The sequence below is a fragment of the Macaca mulatta genome, chromosome 1 (assembly GCF_049350105.2).
Source record: "Macaca mulatta isolate MMU2019108-1 chromosome 1, T2T-MMU8v2.0, whole genome shotgun sequence".
NCBI classification, from domain to species: Eukaryota; Metazoa; Chordata; class Mammalia; order Primates; family Cercopithecidae; genus Macaca; species Macaca mulatta.
This window is the reverse complement of record NC_133406.1, coordinates 20417607-20437403: the sequence shown is the minus strand read 5'-3', so window position 1 is coordinate 20437403 and position 19797 is coordinate 20417607. Positions and strand designations below refer to the sequence as shown.

The 19797-nt window shown below is 49.9% G+C and overlaps 5 non-coding genes across 5 annotated transcripts; all 5 read right to left on the bottom strand.

Annotated features, from left to right (window-relative positions):
- Nucleotides 1-1891: 1891 nt before the first annotated feature.
- Nucleotides 1892-2010, bottom strand: LOC114675860 (5S ribosomal RNA). The gene has a single exon (XR_003726703.1). It is a non-coding gene; the product is annotated as a 5S ribosomal RNA (ribosomal RNA).
- Nucleotides 2011-6374: 4364 nt separating this feature from the next.
- On the bottom strand, nucleotides 6375-6493 carry LOC114675918 (5S ribosomal RNA). Its single transcript, XR_003726780.1, has one exon. It is a non-coding gene; the product is annotated as a 5S ribosomal RNA (ribosomal RNA).
- A 2842-nt stretch (nucleotides 6494-9335) lies between these two features.
- LOC144338901 (5S ribosomal RNA) lies at nucleotides 9336-9454 on the bottom strand. Its single transcript, XR_013413298.1, has one exon. It is a non-coding gene; the product is annotated as a 5S ribosomal RNA (ribosomal RNA).
- Nucleotides 9455-13838: 4384 nt separating this feature from the next.
- LOC114675915 (5S ribosomal RNA) lies at nucleotides 13839-13957 on the bottom strand. The gene has a single exon (XR_003726778.1). It is a non-coding gene; the product is annotated as a 5S ribosomal RNA (ribosomal RNA).
- A 2854-nt stretch (nucleotides 13958-16811) lies between these two features.
- On the bottom strand, nucleotides 16812-16930 carry LOC114675914 (5S ribosomal RNA). The gene has a single exon (XR_003726777.1). It is a non-coding gene; the product is annotated as a 5S ribosomal RNA (ribosomal RNA).
- Nucleotides 16931-19797: the final 2867 nt, after the last annotated feature.

The following is a 19797-nucleotide window of genomic DNA, read 5'->3' as shown; positions in this document are numbered from 1 at the left end:
TAGAGCCTTGGAGAGGGAGCGCCCTGCTCCCGTAGGCAGGGCCCTTTTGAGCAGGCCGGGATAGGGTGGAGGGGGCTTGGGCTGGGCCAGAACAGGGTGGCCAGGCCGTCCATGCGAGAGGAGCAACGGAGCGCTGAGACGGGTTTTGTCTTGGATTAATTGCTTGCTTTGGGGGTGGGTTTCGTAGGCTCCTTCCTGTGTTGGCACCTCCCTGTGCTCTTGGTGCGGTGCGGTGGGCCCCTTGATTTGCAGAGTGCGCCCGCCCTTTTGGCGGGAGCCGTGGCACCGGGCGTGCCCACGGGGCCCGAGGCCTGGGTCTCTGGCGTGTCCTCGGGACTGGAGTTTACACGAAGTTGGTGGCAATGGGAATCCGGGTGCACAGGGACTGTTTTCCTGGTTGCTGGCGAAGCAATGTCCTTCCCCCGGATAAAGCAGCCCCTGCGTTCTGGAGCGGAGGTCTCGGCTGGCGTCTGTGGCACCCGCTGGCCCTGCCCGCCCCTTCCCCCGGTTTGGAAGGTTGCGGCGGCGCCCGCCCGGTGAATGGATTGAATCGCCTGTGCGTTCCGGGAGCGGGAAGGCGCCGGGAACGGCAGGGAACCCGCGCCTGCGCCTTTGGGGTCCGGCCTCCTGCCCTCCAGGGCTGGAGCCGGGCTCCTGGCCGGGCGGCGGCGAGGCGGAAGCGGTGGGATGCTGCTGCCCGGTGGTGCTTTGGTGGCGGACCCCCAGGAGGAGGTCCCCGGCTGCGGCGGGGGTGTAGGCGGGCGACAAGGGGGGAGCAGAGTCCGGGGAGGTTGGGAAGCATGGCGATAGTAGGGGCAAGGGAGGGAGAGGGGAAGCCACAAAAGCCTACAGCAGGCCGGGCGCGGTGGATCACGCCTGTAGTCCCAGCACTTTGGGAGGCCGAGGCGGGTGGATCACGACGTCAGGAGATCCAGACCAGCCTGGCTAACACGGTGAAACCCCGTCTCCACTAAAACGACAAAACATGAGCCGGGCGTGGTGGCGGGCGCCTGTAGTCCCAGCTGTTTGGGAGGCTGAGGCAGGAGAATGGCGTGAACCCGGGAGGCGGAGCTTGCAGTGAGCCGAGATCTTGCCACTGCACTCCAGGCTGGGTGACAGCGAGACTCCGTCTGGAAGAAAAAGGAAAGACAGAAAGAAAGAAGGAAAGAAAGAAAGAAGGAAGGAAAGAAAGAAAGAAGGAAGGAAGGAAGGAAGGAAGGAAGGAAGGAAGGAAGGAAGGAAAGAAAGAAAGAAAGAAAGGAAGGAAAGAAAGAAAGGAGCAAAGAGAAGAAAGAAAGAAAGAAAGAAAGAAAGAGAAAGGAAGAAAAGAAAGTGAGAAAGAAAAGCAAGAAAGAAGGAAAGAACGAAATAAAGAAAGAGAAAGAGAGAGAAAGAAAGAGACAGAGAGATAGGAGAAAGAAAGAAGGAAAGCAAGAAAGAAGAAAGAACGAGAAGAAAGAAAAGGAAGATAGCAAGGGAAGAAAAGAAAAGAATGAAAGAAAGAAGGAAAGAAAGAAAGAGCAAGCAAGAGAGAGGGAGAGAGAAAGAAAGAAGGAAAGAAAGGAGGAAGGATAGAAAGAAAGATAGAGAGGTAGAAAGAAAGAAAGAAGGAAAGACAGCAGAACGAAAGAAAGAAAGAGAGAGAGACAAAGAAAGAAAGGAAAGATAGCAAGGGAAGAAACAGAAAAGAATGAAAGTAAGAAGGAAAGCAAAAGAGAGAGAAAGAGCGAGATAGAAAGAGGGAGAGATAGAAAGAAAGAAGGAAAGAAAGAAAGAAAGGAAAGAAAGAGAGAAAGAAGGAAAGAAAGAAAGAAAGAAAGAAGAGTGAGTGAGAGAAGGGAAGAAAGGAAGGTAGAAAAGAAAGAAAGAAAGAGAAGAAAGCAAGCCAAAAAGCCTACAGCACCCGGTATTCCCAGGCGGTCTCCCATCCAAGTACTAACCAGGCCCGACCCTGCTTAGCTTCCGAGATCAGACGAGATCGGGCGCGTTCAGGGTGGTATGGCCGTAGACGCCGGCAGAGGCGCCTGGCTGCCCCAAGAGCCCGGCCCAGCCATGCCCGCCGGCTTCCAGCCCGCACCGCCAGCCCGGGGTCGTCGTGCTCGGATCGGGATCCCGGAGCCTCTTCGCCTGCTGCCTCTCCCGGCTGCCGAGCTCCCGAGCTTCCACCACGTCGGGCCCGCTCGGAACAGGGAGTGCTCCGAGGCGTCAGGGCCCACAGCCCACGATCCTGGGACCCCGTCGGGTCCTCCGCCCTGTCGCGCAGGTATTCTTTGGGATCCCTGGCCGCTCAGGAATCCTGCGAGGGCCCCTCTTGCCCCCTCACCCAGAGTCGTCGAGGCTGGCGAAGGGCGAACAGCGTATTATCAAATGTCTTCTCTGACCACAACAAAATCGAGTTAAAAATCAATAACACAAGGAAAACTGATAAACTGACCTGTTTTCTTTTTGGAAAGTACAGAACACACTGCTATGGTCTGAATGTCCCCCAAAATTTATATGCTGAAATTTATTTGCCAATATGATAGTATTAAGAGGTGGGCACTGGCCTGGGGTGGTGGCTAACGCTGTCATCCCAGCACTTTGGAAGGGAAAGGCAGTCAGATTGTTCGAGCCCAGGAGTTCAAGACCAGCCAGGGCAAAATGGCAAAACTTGTCTCTAGAAAAAACACCAAATTCGGTGGGCGTGGTGGTGCAGGCCTGTAGTCCCAGCTACTCAGGAGGCTGAAGCAGGAGGACTGGTTGAGCCTGGGAGGTCAAGGCTGCAGTGAGCCATGATCAGGCTACAGGCTACTGCACTGCCGTAGGGGCAATAGAATGAGACCCTGTCTCAAACAAAAAAAAGAAAAAGAAAAAAAAAAAAAGGGTAAAAAGGTGGATTCTTTAGGAGGCGATTATCTCATGAGGGTAGAAGTCCTTATGGATGAAATTAGAGCCCTTAGAAAAGGACTTGAGTGGGTTCATTCCCTCCGTCTCCTCCGTGTGGGGACACAATGTTCTTCCCCTCTGAAAGATGAAGCAACGTTGTGTCATCTTGGAAGGAGAGACTGGGCCCTCCTTAGACACTGAATGGGCTGATGACTTGACCTTGGACACCCCAGCCTTGAGAACTGAGAGAAATAAATGTCTCTTTTTAATAAATTATCCAGTCTCAGGTATTTGAAGAGATTCAGATATTTGCTTAAACAACCAATGGGTTAAAGAAGAAACCACAAGAGAAATCAGAAAATACAGTTGGGTGTCAGTACCCACAGGGGATTGGTTCCAGGACCCCGTAAGTAGGCCAAAATCCACACAGAGTCAAGTCTTGCAGTTGGCCCTGTAAAACCTGGGCATTAAAAAAGTTAGGCCGCTGTATCCTCAGGGTTTGCGCTCTGTGAAGACTGTATTTTCAATCTGCCTTTGGTTACAGATGCAGAATTAATGAAATCAGAGGACCTACTGTACTTATTGAAAACAATTCCTGTATAAGTGCACCCTTGCAGTTCAAACCCATGTTGTTCAAGGCTCAGCTGTACTCAGAAATGAATGAAAATGAAAACACAGCATAGCCAAACTTTGGGATGCAGTGAAAGCAGTGCTAACAGGGAAATTTATAGTGTGAAATGCTTACATGAAAAAAACCTAAAGAAAGCCAGGCGTCGCGGTTAATGCCTGTAATCCCAGCACTTTGGGAGGCTGAGGTGAGCCAATCACCTGAGGTCAGGAGTTCGAGACTAGCCTGAACAACAGGGAGAAACCCTGTCTCTGCTGAAAATACAAAATTAGCCGGTTGTGGTGGCAGGCGCCTGTAATCCCAGCGACTTGGGAGGCTGAAGCAAGAGAATTGCTTAAACCTGGGAGGCAGAGGTTGCAGTGAGCCGAGATCGCACCATTGCACTCCAGCCTGGGCAACAAGAGCGAGACTCCCTCTCAAAAGAAAACAAAACAAAAAACACCCAAAGGACCTCAAATTAGCAATCTAAATTTACAATTTAGGCACTAGAAAAGAACAAATTAAACCCTAGGAAGGAAAGAAAGAAAGATTAATTCAGAAATAAATAAAACAGAAAATACAAAAATGGAGAAAATCAACAAAACTGAAAGTTGGTTTTTTAAAAGATCAAATTGACAAACTTTATGGAGTGACTAAGAAAAAAAGAGAGAATACTCAAATTACGAAAATCAGAAATGGAAGTGGGGACATTACTATTGGATCCAGTCAAAATGAAAACGATTGGCAGGGTGAAGTGGCTCACACCTATAATCCCAGCACTTTGGGAGGCCGAGGCATGCAGATCACTTGAGGTTAGGAGTTCAAGACTAACCTGGCCAACATGGTGAAACCATCTCTACTAAAAATACAAAAAAAATTAGCCGGGTGTGGTGGTAGGCCCCTGTAATCCCAGCTACTCGGGAGGTTCAGGCAGGTGAATCACTTTAGCTCAGGAGTTCAAGACCAGCCTGGGAGATATGGTCAAACCCGGTCTTTACAAAAAAAAAAAAAAAAAGATAAAAAGGAAAGAAAAAAATAAATTAAAGAAAGAAAGAAAGAAAGAAGAAAATTCAGCCCATCTTGATGGCAAAAGCCTGTTGTCCCAGCTACTGAGGAGGCTGAGGTAGGAGGATCGCTTGAACCTGGGAGGTGGAGGTTGTAATGAGCCTAGATCACACCACTGCACTCTAGCCTAGGTGACAGATGAGATCCTGTCTCAAAGAAATAAATGAATAGGATTGTAAGAGAGTGCTAAGAACAATTGTACACCAACATATTGGATAACTTGGATGAAATGGATAAATTCCTAGGAACATGAACCCTACCAAGACTAAATCACAAAGAAAGTGAAAATCTGAATAGACTAGTAACTAGTAAGGAGACTGAATCAGTAACCCAATATCTCCTGCCAAAAAAAAAAAAAAAAAAAAAAAAAAAAAGCCTTGGACTTGACTTCTCTATCAAATATTTAGAGAACGAATAGTAATCCTTGTTAATCCTGCCAAAACCTTGAAGAGGAGGGAGTATTCCCTAACTCATTCTATGAGGCTACAATTGCCCTGATACCAAAGCAAGACAAAGATTTTACAAGAGAAAACTGTAGAATAATATCCCATATGAAGATCGATGCCTAAAACTCCTCACCATATCCTAAGACTGTGAGGTGAAATTCATCACAGAAAAGGAAAGCCAAGCAGAAGCCTAAAACTATACCCCTAGTCTGACCGGGCGCTGGTGACTCACGCCTGTAATCCTAGCACTTTGGGTATCCTAGCACTTTGGGAAAGTGGGTGGATCGCCTGAAGTTGGGAGTTCCAGACCAAGACCAAGCTAACCAACATGGAGAAGCCCCGTCTCTACTAAAAATACAAAATTAGCCAGGTGTGGTGGTGCATGCCTGTAATCCCAGCTACTCAGGAGGCTGAGGCAGGAGAATGGCGTGAACCCGGGAGGCGGAGCTTGCAGTGGGCCCAGATCTTGCCACTGCACTCCAGGTTGGGTGACAGAGTGAGACTCCGTCTGGAAGAAAAAGGAAAGAAAGAAAGAAACCAAGTAGGAAAGAAAGAAAGAAAGAAAGAAAGAAAGAAAGAAAGAAAGAAAGAAAGAAAGAAAGAAAGAAAGAAAGAGAGAAAGAAAGAGAGAAAGAAAGAAAGAGAGAAAGAGTGAGAGAGAAAGAGAGAGAGAGAGAAAGAAAGAGAGAGAAAGAAACAAGGGAAAGATAGTAAGGGAAGAAAAAGAAAAGAATGAAAGTAAGAAGGAAAGAAAGAAAGGAAGAAAGAGGCAAAGACCGAAGAAAGCATGAAACAAAGAAAGAAAGAAAGAAAGAAAGGAAGAGAAAGGAAGAAAGTGAGAAAGAAAGAAAAGCAAGAGAAAAGGAAAGAATGAAATAAAGAAAGAGAAAGAAAGAGACAGAGAGATAGGAGAAAGAAAGAAAGAAGGAAAGAAAAGAAAAGAGAAAGAAAGAAAACAAAGATAGCAAGGGAAGAAAAAGAAAAGAAGGAAAGAAAGAGAGAAAGAGCGAGAAAGAGAGAGAGAGAGAAAGAAGGAAAGAAAGAAAGAAAACAAAGAGAGAAAGAAAGAAGGAAGGAAAGAAAGAAAGAGTGATAGAGAGATAGAGAGGAAGGAAGAAAGGAAGGAAGGAAGGAAGAAAGAGAAAGAGAGAGAGACAAAGAAAGAAAGGAAAGATAGCAAGGGAAGAAACAGAAAAGAATGAAAGTAAGAAGGAAAGCAAAAGAGAGAGAAAGAGCGAGATAGAAAGAGGGAGAGATAGAAAGAAAGAAGGAAAGAAAGAAAGGAAAGAAAGAGAGAAAGAAGGAAAGAAAGAAGGAAAGAAGAGTGAGTGAGAGAAGGGAAGAAAGGAAGGTAGAAAAGAAAGAAAGAAAGAGAAGAAAGCAAGCCAAAAAGCCTACAGCACCCGGTATTCCCAGGCGGTCTCCCATCCAAGTACTAACCAGGCCCGACCCTGCTTAGCTTCCGAGATCAGACGAGATCGGGCGCGTTCAGGGTGGTATGGCCGTAGACGCCGGCAGAGGCGCCTGGCTGCCCCAAGAGCCCGGCCCAGCCATGCCCGCCGGCTTCCAGCCCGCACCGCCAGCCCGGGGTCGCCGGGCTCGGATCGGGACCCCCGAGCCGCTCGCCCGCGGCCTTCCCCCGGCTGCCGAGCTCCCGAGCTTCCACCACGTCGGGCCCGCTCGGAACAGGGAGTGCTCCGAGGCGTCTGGGCCCAGGGCCCACGATCCTGGGACCCCGGCGGGTCCTCCGCCCTGTCGTGGAGGTATTCTTTTGGATCCCTGGCCGCTGGGGAGCTCCTGCGAGGCCCCCTCTTGGCCCACCCCCCCAGAGGCGTCAGGGCTGGCCAAGGGCGAACAGCCGGCCCAGCCGCGCCTGGCCTTTTTCTCACAACGCCCCCACCACGGTCGCTTGTCCCGACCAAGACCCGGCCGGTGGGCAAGAGGGCGTGGGGGCTGGGGTGTTGGGGGATGGCCCTGCTTTGCCCCGGGCTGGCACTAGAGCCGGCAGCCTGATCCCCGGCGAGAGGGGCTGAGAGAAACCCAGAAACACCCCACCACCACCAGCAGCAAATCCACAGCCCCACACACAGACACACCCGGGCGCTCGCGCGCGGGAACCCACACACGCGCGCGCGCTCACACACAGACACACACGCACACACACACACACACACACACACACACACGCACACACACACACGTGCACACAGAAACGGCTTGAAGGAGAGCAAGGAAGAGATAGATGGAGAGATTGAAACCGAGGGAGGGAGAGAGACAGCGATCGAGAGAGACAGGGGAGGTGGAGAGGGAAAGAGACAGAGAGGCAGAGATAGAGAGAGGGACAGAGAGAGCGAGAAAGACAGACAGAGAGGGAGAGACAGAGGAAAGGCGACAGAAATAGCGCGAGGTGCAGGGGCAAACCCAGAAGAGAGAGGGGCAGGGAGCTAGAGAGCGAGAGCGATAGAGCCTTGGAGAGGGAGCGCCCTGCTCCCGTAGGCAGGGCCCTTTTGAGCAGGCCGGGATAGGGTGGAGGGGGCTTGGGCTGGGCCAGAACAGGGTGGCCAGGCCGTCCATGCGAGAGGAGCAACGGAGCGCTGAGACGGGTTTTGTCTTGGATTAATTGCTTGCTTTGGGGGTGGGTTTCGTAGGCTCCTTCCTGTGTTGGCACCTCCCTGTGCTCTTGGTGCGGTGCGGTGGGCCCCTTGATTTGCAGAGTGCGCCCGCCCTTTTGGCGGGAGCCGTGGCACCGGGCGTGCCCACGGGGCCCGAGGCCTGGGTCTCTGGCGTGTCCTCGGGACTGGAGTTTACACGAAGTTGGTGGCAATGGGAATCCGGGTGCACAGGGACTGTTTTCCTGGTTGCTGGCGAAGCAATGTCCTTCCCCCGGATAAAGCAGCCCCTGCGTTCTGGAGCGGAGGTCTCGGCTGGCGTCTGTGGCACCCGCTGGCCCTGCCCGCCCCTTCCCCCGGTTTGGAAGGTTGCGGCGGCGCCCGCCCGGTGAATGGATTGAATCGCCTGTGCGTTCCGGGAGCGGGAAGGCGCCGGGAACGGCAGGGAACCCGCGCCTGCGCCTTTGGGGTCCGGCCTCCTGCCCTCCAGGGCTGGAGCCGGGCTCCTGGCCGGGCGGCGGCGAGGCGGAAGCGGTGGGATGCTGCTGCCCGGTGGTGCTTTGGTGGCGGACCCCCAGGAGGAGGTCCCCGGCTGCGGCGGGGGTGTAGGCGGGCGACAAGGGGGGAGCAGAGTCCGGGGAGGTTGGGAAGCATGGCGATAGTAGGGGCAAGGGAGGGAGAGGGGAAGCCACAAAAGCCTACAGCAGGCCGGGCGCGGTGGATCACGCCTGTAGTCCCAGCACTTTGGGAGGCCGAGGCGGGTGGATCACGACGTCAGGAGATCCAGACCAGCCTGGCTAACACGGTGAAACCCCGTCTCCACTAAAACGACAAAACATGAGCCGGGCGTGGTGGCGGGCGCCTGTAGTCCCAGCTGTTTGGGAGGCTGAGGCAGGAGAATGGCGTGAACCCGGGAGGCGGAGCTTGCAGTGAGCCGAGATCTTGCCACTGCACTCCAGGCTGGGTGACAGCGAGACTCCGTCTGGAAGAAAAAGGAAAGACAGAAAGAAAGAAGGAAAGAAAGAAAGAAGGAAGGAAAGAAAGAAAGAAGGAAGGAAGGAAGGAAGGAAGGAAGGAAGGAAGGAAGGAAGGAAAGAAAGAAAGAAAGGAAGGAAGGAAAGAAAGAAAGGAGCAAAGAGAAGAAAGAAAGAAAGAAAGAAAGAAAGAGAAAGGAAGAAAAGAAAGTGAGAAAGAAAAGCAAGAAAGAAGGAAAGAACGAAATAAAGAAAGAGAAAGAGAGAGAAAGAAAGAGACAGAGAGATAGGAGAAAGAAAGAAGGAAAGCAAGAAAGAAGAAAGAACGAGAAGAAAGAAAAGGAAGATAGCAAGGGAAGAAAAGAAAAGAATGAAAGAAAGAAGGAAAGAAAGAAAGAGCAAGCAAGAGAGAGGGAGAGAGAAAGAAAGAAGGAAAGAAAGGAGGAAGGATAGAAAGAAAGATAGAGAGGTAGAAAGAAAGAAAGAAGGAAAGACAGCAGAACGAAAGAAAGAAAGAGAGAGAGACAAAGAAAGAAAGGAAAGATAGCAAGGGAAGAAACAGAAAAGAATGAAAGTAAGAAGGAAAGCAAAAGAGAGAGAAAGAGCGAGATAGAAAGAGGGAGAGATAGAAAGAAAGAAGGAAAGAAAGAAAGAAAGGAAAGAAAGAGAGAAAGAAGGAAAGAAAGAAAGAAAGAAAGAAGAGTGAGTGAGAGAAGGGAAGAAAGGAAGGTAGAAAAGAAAGAAAGAAAGAGAAGAAAGCAAGCCAAAAAGCCTACAGCACCCGGTATTCCCAGGCGGTCTCCCATCCAAGTACTAACCAGGCCCGACCCTGCTTAGCTTCCGAGATCAGACGAGATCGGGCGCGTTCAGGGTGGTATGGCCGTAGACGCCGGCAGAGGCGCCTGGCTGCCCCAAGAGCCCGGCCCAGCCATGCCCGCCGGCTTCCAGCCCGCACCGCCAGCCCGGGGTCGTCGTGCTCGGATCGGGATCCCGGAGCCTCTTCGCCTGCTGCCTCTCCCGGCTGCCGAGCTCCCGAGCTTCCACCACGTCGGGCCCGCTCGGAACAGGGAGTGCTCCGAGGCGTCAGGGCCCACAGCCCACGATCCTGGGACCCCGTCGGGTCCTCCGCCCTGTCGCGCAGGTATTCTTTGGGATCCCTGGCCGCTCAGGAATCCTGCGAGGGCCCCTCTTGCCCCCTCACCCAGAGTCGTCGAGGCTGGCGAAGGGCGAACAGCGTATTATCAAATGTCTTCTCTGACCACAACAAAATCGAGTTAAAAATCAATAACACAAGGAAAACTGATAAACTGACCTGTTTTCTTTTTGGAAAGTACAGAACACACTGCTATGGTCTGAATGTCCCCCAAAATTTATATGCTGAAATTTATTTGCCAATATGATAGTATTAAGAGGTGGGCACTGGCCTGGGGTGGTGGCTAACGCTGTCATCCCAGCACTTTGGAAGGGAAAGGCAGTCAGATTGTTCGAGCCCAGGAGTTCAAGACCAGCCAGGGCAAAATGGCAAAACTTGTCTCTAGAAAAAACACCAAATTCGGTGGGCGTGGTGGTGCAGGCCTGTAGTCCCAGCTACTCAGGAGGCTGAAGCAGGAGGACTGGTTGAGCCTGGGAGGTCAAGGCTGCAGTGAGCCATGATCAGGCTACAGGCTACTGCACTGCCGTAGGGGCAATAGAATGAGACCCTGTCTCAAACAAAAAAAAGAAAAAGAAAAAGAAAAAAAGGGTAAAAAGGTGGATTCTTTAGGAGGCGATTATCTCATGAGGGTAGAAGTCCTTATGGATGAAATTAGAGCCCTTAGAAAAGGACTTGAGTGGGTTCATTCCCTCCGTCTCCTCCGTGTGGGGACACAATGTTCTTCCCCTCTGAAAGATGAAGCAACGTTGTGTCATCTTGGAAGGAGAGACTGGGCCCTCCTTAGACACTGAATGGGCTGATGACTTGACCTTGGACACCCCAGCCTTGAGAACTGAGAGAAATAAATGTCTCTTTTTAATAAATTATCCAGTCTCAGGTATTTGAAGAGATTCAGATATTTGCTTAAACAACCAATGGGTTAAAGAAGAAACCACAAGAGAAATCAGAAAATACAGTTGGGTGTCAGTATCCACAGGGGATTGGTTCCAGGACCCCGTAAGTAGGCCAAAATCCACACAGAGTCAAGTCTTGCAGTTGGCCCTGTAAAACCTGGGCATTAAAAAAGTTAGGCCGCTGTATCCTCAGGGTTTGCGCTCTGTGAAGACTGTATTTTCAATCTGCCTTTGGTTACAGATGCAGAATTAATGAAATCAGAGGACCTACTGTACTTATTGAAAACAATTCCTGTATAAGTGCACCCTTGCAGTTCAAACCCATGTTGTTCAAGGCTCAGCTGTACTCAGAAATGAATGAAAATGAAAACACAGCATAGCCAAACTTTGGGATGCAGTGAAAGCAGTGCTAACAGGGAAATTTATAGTGTGAAATGCTTACATGAAAAAAACCTAAAGAAAGCCAGGCGTCGCGGTTAATGCCTGTAATCCCAGCACTTTGGGAGGCTGAGGTGAGCCAATCACCTGAGGTCAGGAGTTCGAGACTAGCCTGAACAACAGGGAGAAACCCTGTCTCTGCTGAAAATACAAAATTAGCCGGTTGTGGTGGCAGGCGCCTGTAATCCCAGCGACTTGGGAGGCTGAAGCAAGAGAATTGCTTAAACCTGGGAGGCAGAGGTTGCAGTGAGCCGAGATCGCACCATTGCACTCCAGCCTGGGCAACAAGAGCGAGACTCCCTCTCAAAAGAAAACAAAACAAAAAACACCCAAAGGACCTCAAATTAGCAATCTAAATTTACAATTTAGGCACTAGAAAAGAACAAATTAAACCCTAGGAAGGAAAGAAAGAAAGATTAATTCAGAAATAAATAAAACAGAAAATACAAAAATGGAGAAAATCAACAAAACTGAAAGTTGGTTTTTTAAAAGATCAAATTGACAAACTTTATGGAGTGACTAAGAAAAAAAGAGAGAATACTCAAATTACGAAAATCAGAAATGGAAGTGGGGACATTACTATTGGATCCAGTCAAAATGAAAACGATTGGCAGGGTGAAGTGGCTCACACCTATAATCCCAGCACTTTGGGAGGCCGAGGCATGCAGATCACTTGAGGTTAGGAGTTCAAGACTAACCTGGCCAACATGGTGAAACCATCTCTACTAAAAATACAAAAAAAATTAGCCGGGTGTGGTGGTAGGCCCCTGTAATCCCAGCTACTCGGGAGGTTCAGGCAGGTGAATCACTTTAGCTCAGGAGTTCAAGACCAGCCTGGGAGATATGGTCAAACCCGGTCTTTACAAAAAAAAAAAAAAAAAGATAAAAAGGAAAGAAAAAAATAAATTAAAGAAAGAAAGAAAGAAAGAAGAAAATTCAGCCCATCTTGATGGCAAAAGCCTGTTGTCCCAGCTACTGAGGAGGCTGAGGTAGGAGGATCGCTTGAACCTGGGAGGTGGAGGTTGTAATGAGCCTAGATCACACCACTGCACTCTAGCCTAGGTGACAGATGAGATCCTGTCTCAAAGAAATAAATGAATAGGATTGTAAGAGAGTGCTAAGAACAATTGTACACCAACATATTGGATAACTTGGATGAAATGGATAAATTCCTAGGAACATGAACCCTACCAAGACTAAATCACAAAGAAAGTGAAAATCTGAATAGACTAGTAACTAGTAAGGAGACTGAATCAGTAACCCAATATCTCCTGCCAAAAAAAAAAAAAAAAAAAAAAAAAAAAAGCCTTGGACTTGACTTCTCTATCAAATATTTAGAGAACGAATAGTAATCCTTGTTAATCCTGCCAAAACCTTGAAGAGGAGGGAGTATTCCCTAACTCATTCTATGAGGCTACAATTGCCCTGATACCAAAGCAAGACAAAGATTTTACAAGAGAAAACTGTAGAATAATATCCCATATGAAGATCGATGCCTAAAACTCCTCACCATATCCTAAGACTGTGAGGTGAAATTCATCACAGAAAAGGAAAGCCAAGCAGAAGCCTAAAACTATACCCCTAGTCTGACCGGGCGCTGGTGACTCACGCCTGTAATCCTAGCACTTTGGGTATCCTAGCACTTTGGGAAAGTGGGTGGATCGCCTGAAGTTGGGAGTTCCAGACCAAGACCAAGCTAACCAACATGGAGAAGCCCCGTCTCTACTAAAAATACAAAATTAGCCAGGTGTGGTGGTGCATGCCTGTAATCCCAGCTACTCAGGAGGCTGAGGCAGGAGAATGGCGTGAACCCGGGAGGCGGAGCTTGCAGTGGGCCCAGATCTTGCCACTGCACTCCAGGTTGGGTGACAGAGTGAGACTCCGTCTGGAAGAAAAAGGAAAGAAAGAAAGAAACCAAGTAGGAAAGAAAGAAAGAAAGAAAGAAAGAAAGAAAGAAAGAAAGAAAGAAAGAAAGAAAGAAAGAAAGAAAGAAAGAAAGAAAGAAAGAAAGAGAGAAAGAAAGAGAGAAAGAAAGAAAGAGAGAAAGAGTGAGAGAGAAAGAGAGAGAGAGAGAAAGAAAGAGAGAGAAAGAAACAAGGGAAAGATAGTAAGGGAAGAAAAAGAAAAGAATGAAAGTAAGAAGGAAAGAAAGAAAGGAAGAAAGAGGCAAAGACCGAAGAAAGCATGAAACAAAGAAAGAAAGAAAGAAAGAAAGGAAGAGAAAGGAAGAAAGTGAGAAAGAAAGAAAAGCAAGAGAAAAGGAAAGAATGAAATAAAGAAAGAGAAAGAAAGAGACAGAGAGATAGGAGAAAGAAAGAAAGAAGGAAAGAAAAGAAAAGAGAAAGAAAGAAAACAAAGATAGCAAGGGAAGAAAAAGAAAAGAAGGAAAGAAAGAGAGAAAGAGCGAGAAAGAGAGAGAGAGAGAAAGAAGGAAAGAAAGAAAGAAAACAAAGAGAGAAAGAAAGAAGGAAGGAAAGAAAGAAAGAGTGATAGAGAGATAGAGAGGAAGGAAGAAAGGAAGGAAGGAAGGAAGAAAGAGAAAGAGAGAGAGACAAAGAAAGAAAGGAAAGATAGCAAGGGAAGAAACAGAAAAGAATGAAAGTAAGAAGGAAAGCAAAAGAGAGAGAAAGAGCGAGATAGAAAGAGGGAGAGATAGAAAGAAAGAAGGAAAGAAAGAAAGGAAAGAAAGAGAGAAAGAAGGAAAGAAAGAAGGAAAGAAGAGTGAGTGAGAGAAGGGAAGAAAGGAAGGTAGAAAAGAAAGAAAGAAAGAGAAGAAAGCAAGCCAAAAAGCCTACAGCACCCGGTATTCCCAGGCGGTCTCCCATCCAAGTACTAACCAGGCCCGACCCTGCTTAGCTTCCGAGATCAGACGAGATCGGGCGCGTTCAGGGTGGTATGGCCGTAGACGCCGGCAGAGGCGCCTGGCTGCCCCAAGAGCCCGGCCCAGCCATGCCCGCCGGCTTCCAGCCCGCACCGCCAGCCCGGGGTCGCCGGGCTCGGATCGGGACCCCCGAGCCGCTCGCCCGCGGCCTTCCCACGGCTGCCGAGCTCCCGAGCTTCCACCACGTCGGGCCCGCTCGGAACAGGGAGTGCTCCGAGGCGTCTGGGCCCAGGGCCCACGATCCTGGGACCCCGGCGGGTCCTCCGCCCTGTCGTGGAGGTATTCTTTTGGATCCCTGGCCGCTGGGGAGCTCCTGCGAGGCCCCCTCTTGGCCCACCCCCCCAGAGGCGTCAGGGCTGGCCAAGGGCGAACAGCCGGCCCAGCCGCGCCTGGCCTTTTTCTCACAACGCCCCCACCACGGTCGCTTGTCCCGACCAAGACCCGGCCGGTGGGCAAGAGGGCGTGGGGGCTGGGGTGTTGGGGGATGGCCCTGCTTTGCCCCGGGCTGGCACTAGAGCCGGCAGCCTGATCCCCGGCGAGAGGGGCTGAGAGAAACCCAGAAACACCCCACCACCACCAGCAGCAAATCCACAGCCCCACACACAGACACACCCGGGCGCTCGCGCGCGGGAACCCACACACGCGCGCGCGCTCACACACAGACACACACGCACACACACACACACACACACACACACACACGCACACACACACACGTGCACACAGAAACGGCTTGAAGGAGAGCAAGGAAGAGATAGATGGAGAGATTGAAACCGAGGGAGGGAGAGAGACAGCGATCGAGAGAGACAGGGGAGGTGGAGAGGGAAAGAGACAGAGAGGCAGAGATAGAGAGAGGGACAGAGAGAGCGAGAAAGACAGACAGAGAGGGAGAGACAGAGGAAAGGCGACAGAAATAGCGCGAGGTGCAGGGGCAAACCCAGAAGAGAGAGGGGCAGGGAGCTAGAGAGCGAGAGCGATAGAGCCTTGGAGAGGGAGCGCCCTGCTCCCGTAGGCAGGGCCCTTTTGAGCAGGCCGGGATAGGGTGGAGGGGGCTTGGGCTGGGCCAGAACAGGGTGGCCAGGCCGTCCATGCGAGAGGAGCAACGGAGCGCTGAGACGGGTTTTGTCTTGGATTAATTGCTTGCTTTGGGGGTGGGTTTCGTAGGCTCCTTCCTGTGTTGGCACCTCCCTGTGCTCTTGGTGCGGTGCGGTGGGCCCCTTGATTTGCAGAGTGCGCCCGCCCTTTTGGCGGGAGCCGTGGCACCGGGCGTGCCCACGGGGCCCGAGGCCTGGGTCTCTGGCGTGTCCTCGGGACTGGAGTTTACACGAAGTTGGTGGCAATGGGAATCCGGGTGCACAGGGACTGTTTTCCTGGTTGCTGGCGAAGCAATGTCCTTCCCCCGGATAAAGCAGCCCCTGCGTTCTGGAGCGGAGGTCTCGGCTGGCGTCTGTGGCACCCGCTGGCCCTGCCCGCCCCTTCCCCCGGTTTGGAAGGTTGCGGCGGCGCCCGCCCGGTGAATGGATTGAATCGCCTGTGCGTTCCGGGAGCGGGAAGGCGCCGGGAACGGCAGGGAACCCGCGCCTGCGCCTTTGGGGTCCGGCCTCCTGCCCTCCAGGGCTGGAGCCGGGCTCCTGGCCGGGCGGCGGCGAGGCGGAAGCGGTGGGATGCTGCTGCCCGGTGGTGCTTTGGTGGCGGACCCCCAGGAGGAGGTCCCCGGCTGCGGCGGGGGTGTAGGCGGGCGACAAGGGGGGAGCAGAGTCCGGGGAGGTTGGGAAGCATGGCGATAGTAGGGGCAAGGGAGGGAGAGGGGAAGCCACAAAAGCCTACAGCAGGCCGGGCGCGGTGGATCACGCCTGTAGTCCCAGCACTTTGGGAGGCCGAGGCGGGTGGATCACGACGTCAGGAGATCCAGACCAGCCTGGCTAACACGGTGAAACCCCGTCTCCACTAAAACGACAAAACATGAGCCGGGCGTGGTGGCGGGCGCCTGTAGTCCCAGCTGTTTGGGAGGCTGAGGCAGGAGAATGGCGTGAACCCGGGAGGCGGAGCTTGCAGTGAGCCGAGATCTTGCCACTGCACTCCAGGCTGGGTGACAGCGAGACTCCGTCTGGAAGAAAAAGGAAAGACAGAAAGAAAGAAGGAAAGAAAGAAAGAAGGAAGGAAAGAAAGAAAGAAGGAAGGAAGGAAGGAAGGAAGGAAGGAAGGAAGGAAGGAAGGAAGGAAGGAAGGAAGGAAAGAAAGAAAGAAAGAAAGGAAGGAAAGAAAGAAAGGAGCAAAGAGAAGAAAGAAAGAAAGAAAGAAAGAGAAAGGAAGAAAAGAAAGTGAGAAAGAAAAGCAAGAAAGAAGGAAAGAACGAAATAAAGAAAGAGAAAGAGAGAGAAAGAAAGAGACAGAGAGATAGGAGAAAGAAAGAAGGAAAGCAAGAAAGAAGAAAGAACGAGAAGAAAGAAAAGGAAGATAGCAAGGGAAGAAAAGAAAAGAATGAAAGAAAGAAGGAAAGAAAGAAAGAGCAAGCAAGAGAGAGGGAGAGAGAAAGAAAGAAGGAAAGAAAGGAGGAAGGATAGAAAGAAAGATAGAGAGGTAGAAAGAAAGAAAGAAGGAAAGACAGCAGAACGAAAGAAAGAAAGAGAGAGAGACAAAGAAAGAAAGGAAAGATAGCAAGGGAAGAAACAGAAAAGAATGAAAGTAAGAAGGAAAGCAAAAGAGAGAGAAAGAGCGAGATAGAAAGAGGGAGAGATAGAAAGAAAGAAGGAAAGAAAGAAAGAAAGGAAAGAAAGAGAGAAAGAAGGAAAGAAAGAAAGAAAGAAAGAAGAGTGAGTGAGAGAAGGGAAGAAAGGAAGGTAGAAAAGAAAGAAAGAAAGAGAAGAAAGCAAGCCAAAAAGCCTACAGCACCCGGTATTCCCAGGCGGTCTCCCATCCAAGTACTAACCAGGCCCGACCCTGCTTAGCTTCCGAGATCAGACGAGATCGGGCGCGTTCAGGGTGGTATGGCCGTAGACGCCGGCAGAGGCGCCTGGCTGCCCCAAGAGCCCGGCCCAGCCATGCCCGCCGGCTTCCAGCCCGCACCGCCAGCCCGGGGTCGTCGTGCTCGGATCGGGATCCCGGAGCCTCTTCGCCTGCTGCCTCTCCCGGCTGCCGAGCTCCCGAGCTTCCACCACGTCGGGCCCGCTCGGAACAGGGAGTGCTCCGAGGCGTCAGGGCCCACAGCCCACGATCCTGGGACCCCGTCGGGTCCTCCGCCCTGTCGCGCAGGTATTCTTTGGGATCCCTGGCCGCTCAGGAATCCTGCGAGGGCCCCTCTTGCCCCCTCACCCAGAGTCGTCGAGGCTGGCGAAGGGCGAACAGCGTATTATCAAATGTCTTCTCTGACCACAACAAAATCGAGTTAAAAATCAATAACACAAGGAAAACTGATAAACTGACCTGTTTTCTTTTTGGAAAGTACAGAACACACTGCTATGGTCTGAATGTCCCCCAAAATTTATATGCTGAAATTTATTTGCCAATATGATAGTATTAAGAGGTGGGCACTGGCCTGGGGTGGTGGCTAACGCTGTCATCCCAGCACTTTGGAAGGGAAAGGCAGTCAGATTGTTCGAGCCCAGGAGTTCAAGACCAGCCAGGGCAAAATGGCAAAACTTGTCTCTAGAAAAAACACCAAATTCGGTGGGCGTGGTGGTGCAGGCCTGTAGTCCCAGCTACTCAGGAGGCTGAAGCAGGAGGACTGGTTGAGCCTGGGAGGTCAAGGCTGCAGTGAGCCATGATCAGGCTACAGGCTACTGCACTGCCGTAGGGGCAATAGAATGAGACCCTGTCTCAAACAAAAAAAAGAAAAAGAAAAAGAAAAAAAGGGTAAAAAGGTGGATTCTTTAGGAGGCGATTATCTCATGAGGGTAGAAGTCCTTATGGATGAAATTAGAGCCCTTAGAAAAGGACTTGAGTGGGTTCATTCCCTCCGTCTCCTCCGTGTGGGGACACAATGTTCTTCCCCTCTGAAAGATGAAGCAACGTTGTGTCATCTTGGAAGGAGAGACTGGGCCCTCCTTAGACACTGAATGGGCTGATGACTTGACCTTGGACACCCCAGCCTTGAGAACTGAGAGAAATAAATGTCTCTTTTTAATAAATTATCCAGTCTCAGGTATTTGAAGAGATTCAGATATTTGCTTAAACAACCAATGGGTTAAAGAAGAAACCACAAGAGAAATCAGAAAATACAGTTGGGTGTCAGTATCCACAGGGGATTGGTTCCAGGACCCCGTAAGTAGGCCAAAATCCACACAGAGTCAAGTCTTGCAGTTGGCCCTGTAAAACCTGGGCATTAAAAAAGTTAGGCCGCTGTATCCTCAGGGTTTGCGCTCTGTGAAGACTGTATTTTCAATCTGCCTTTGGTTACAGATGCAGAATTAATGAAATCAGAGGACCTACTGTACTTATTGAAAACAATTCCTGTATAAGTGCACCCTTGCAGTTCAAACCCATGTTGTTCAAGGCTCAGCTGTACTCAGAAATGAATGAAAATGAAAACACAGCATAGCCAAACTTTGGGATGCAGTGAAAGCAGTGCTAACAGGGAAATTTATAGTGTGAAATGCTTACATGAAAAAAACCTAAAGAAAGCCAGGCGTCGCGGTTAATGCCTGTAATCCCAGCACTTTGGGAGGCTGAGGTGAGCCAATCACCTGAGGTCAGGAGTTCGAGACTAGCCTGAACAACAGGGAGAAACCCTGTCTCTGCTGAAAATACAAAATTAGCCGGTTGTGGTGGCAGGCGCCTGTAATCCCAGCGACTTGGGAGGCTGAAGCAAGAGAATTGCTTAAACCTGGGAGGCAGAGGTTGCAGTGAGCCGAGATCGCACCATTGCACTCCAGCCTGGGCAACAAGAGCGAGACTCCCTCTCAAAAGAAAACAAAACAAAAAACACCCAAAGGACCTCAAATTAGCAATCTAAATTTACAATTTAGGCACTAGAAAAGAACAAATTAAACCCTAGGAAGGAAAGAAAGAAAGATTAATTCAGAAATAAATAAAACAGAAAATACAAAAATGGAGAAAATCAACAAAACTGAAAGTTGGTTTTTTAAAAGATCAAATTGACAAACTTTATGGAGTGACTAAGAAAAAAAGAGAGAATACTCAAATTACGAAAATCAGAAATGGAAGTGGGGACATTACTATTGGATCCAGTCAAAATGAAAACGATTGGCAGGGTGAAGTGGCTCACACCTATAATCCCAGCACTTTGGGAGGCCGAGGCATGCAGATCACTTGAGGTTAGGAGTTCAAGACTAACCTGGCCAACATGGTGAAACCATCTCTACTAAAAATACAAAAAAAATTAGCCGGGTGTGGTGGTAGGCCCCTGTAATCCCAGCTACTCGGGAGGTTCAGGCAGGTGAATCACTTTAGCTCAGGAGTTCAAGACCAGCCTGGGAGATATGGTCAAACCCGGTCTTTACAAAAAAAAAAAAAAAAAGATAAAAAGGAAAGAAAAAAATAAATTAAAGAAAGAAAGAAAGAAAGAAGAAAATTCAGCCCATCTTGATGGCAAAAGCCTGTTGTCCCAGCTACTGAGGAGGCTGAGGTAGGAGGATCGCTTGAACCTGGGAGGTGGAGGTTGTAATGAGCCTAGATCACACCACTGCACTCTAGCCTAGGTGACAGATGAGATCCTGTCTCAAAGAAATAAATGAATAGGATTGTAAGAGAGTGCTAAGAACAATTGTACACCAACATATTGGATAACTTGGATGAAATGGATAAATTCCTAGGAACATGAACCCTACCAAGACTAAATCACAAAGAAAGTGAAAATCTGAATAGACTAGTAACTAGTAAGGAGACTGAATCAGTAACCCAATATCTC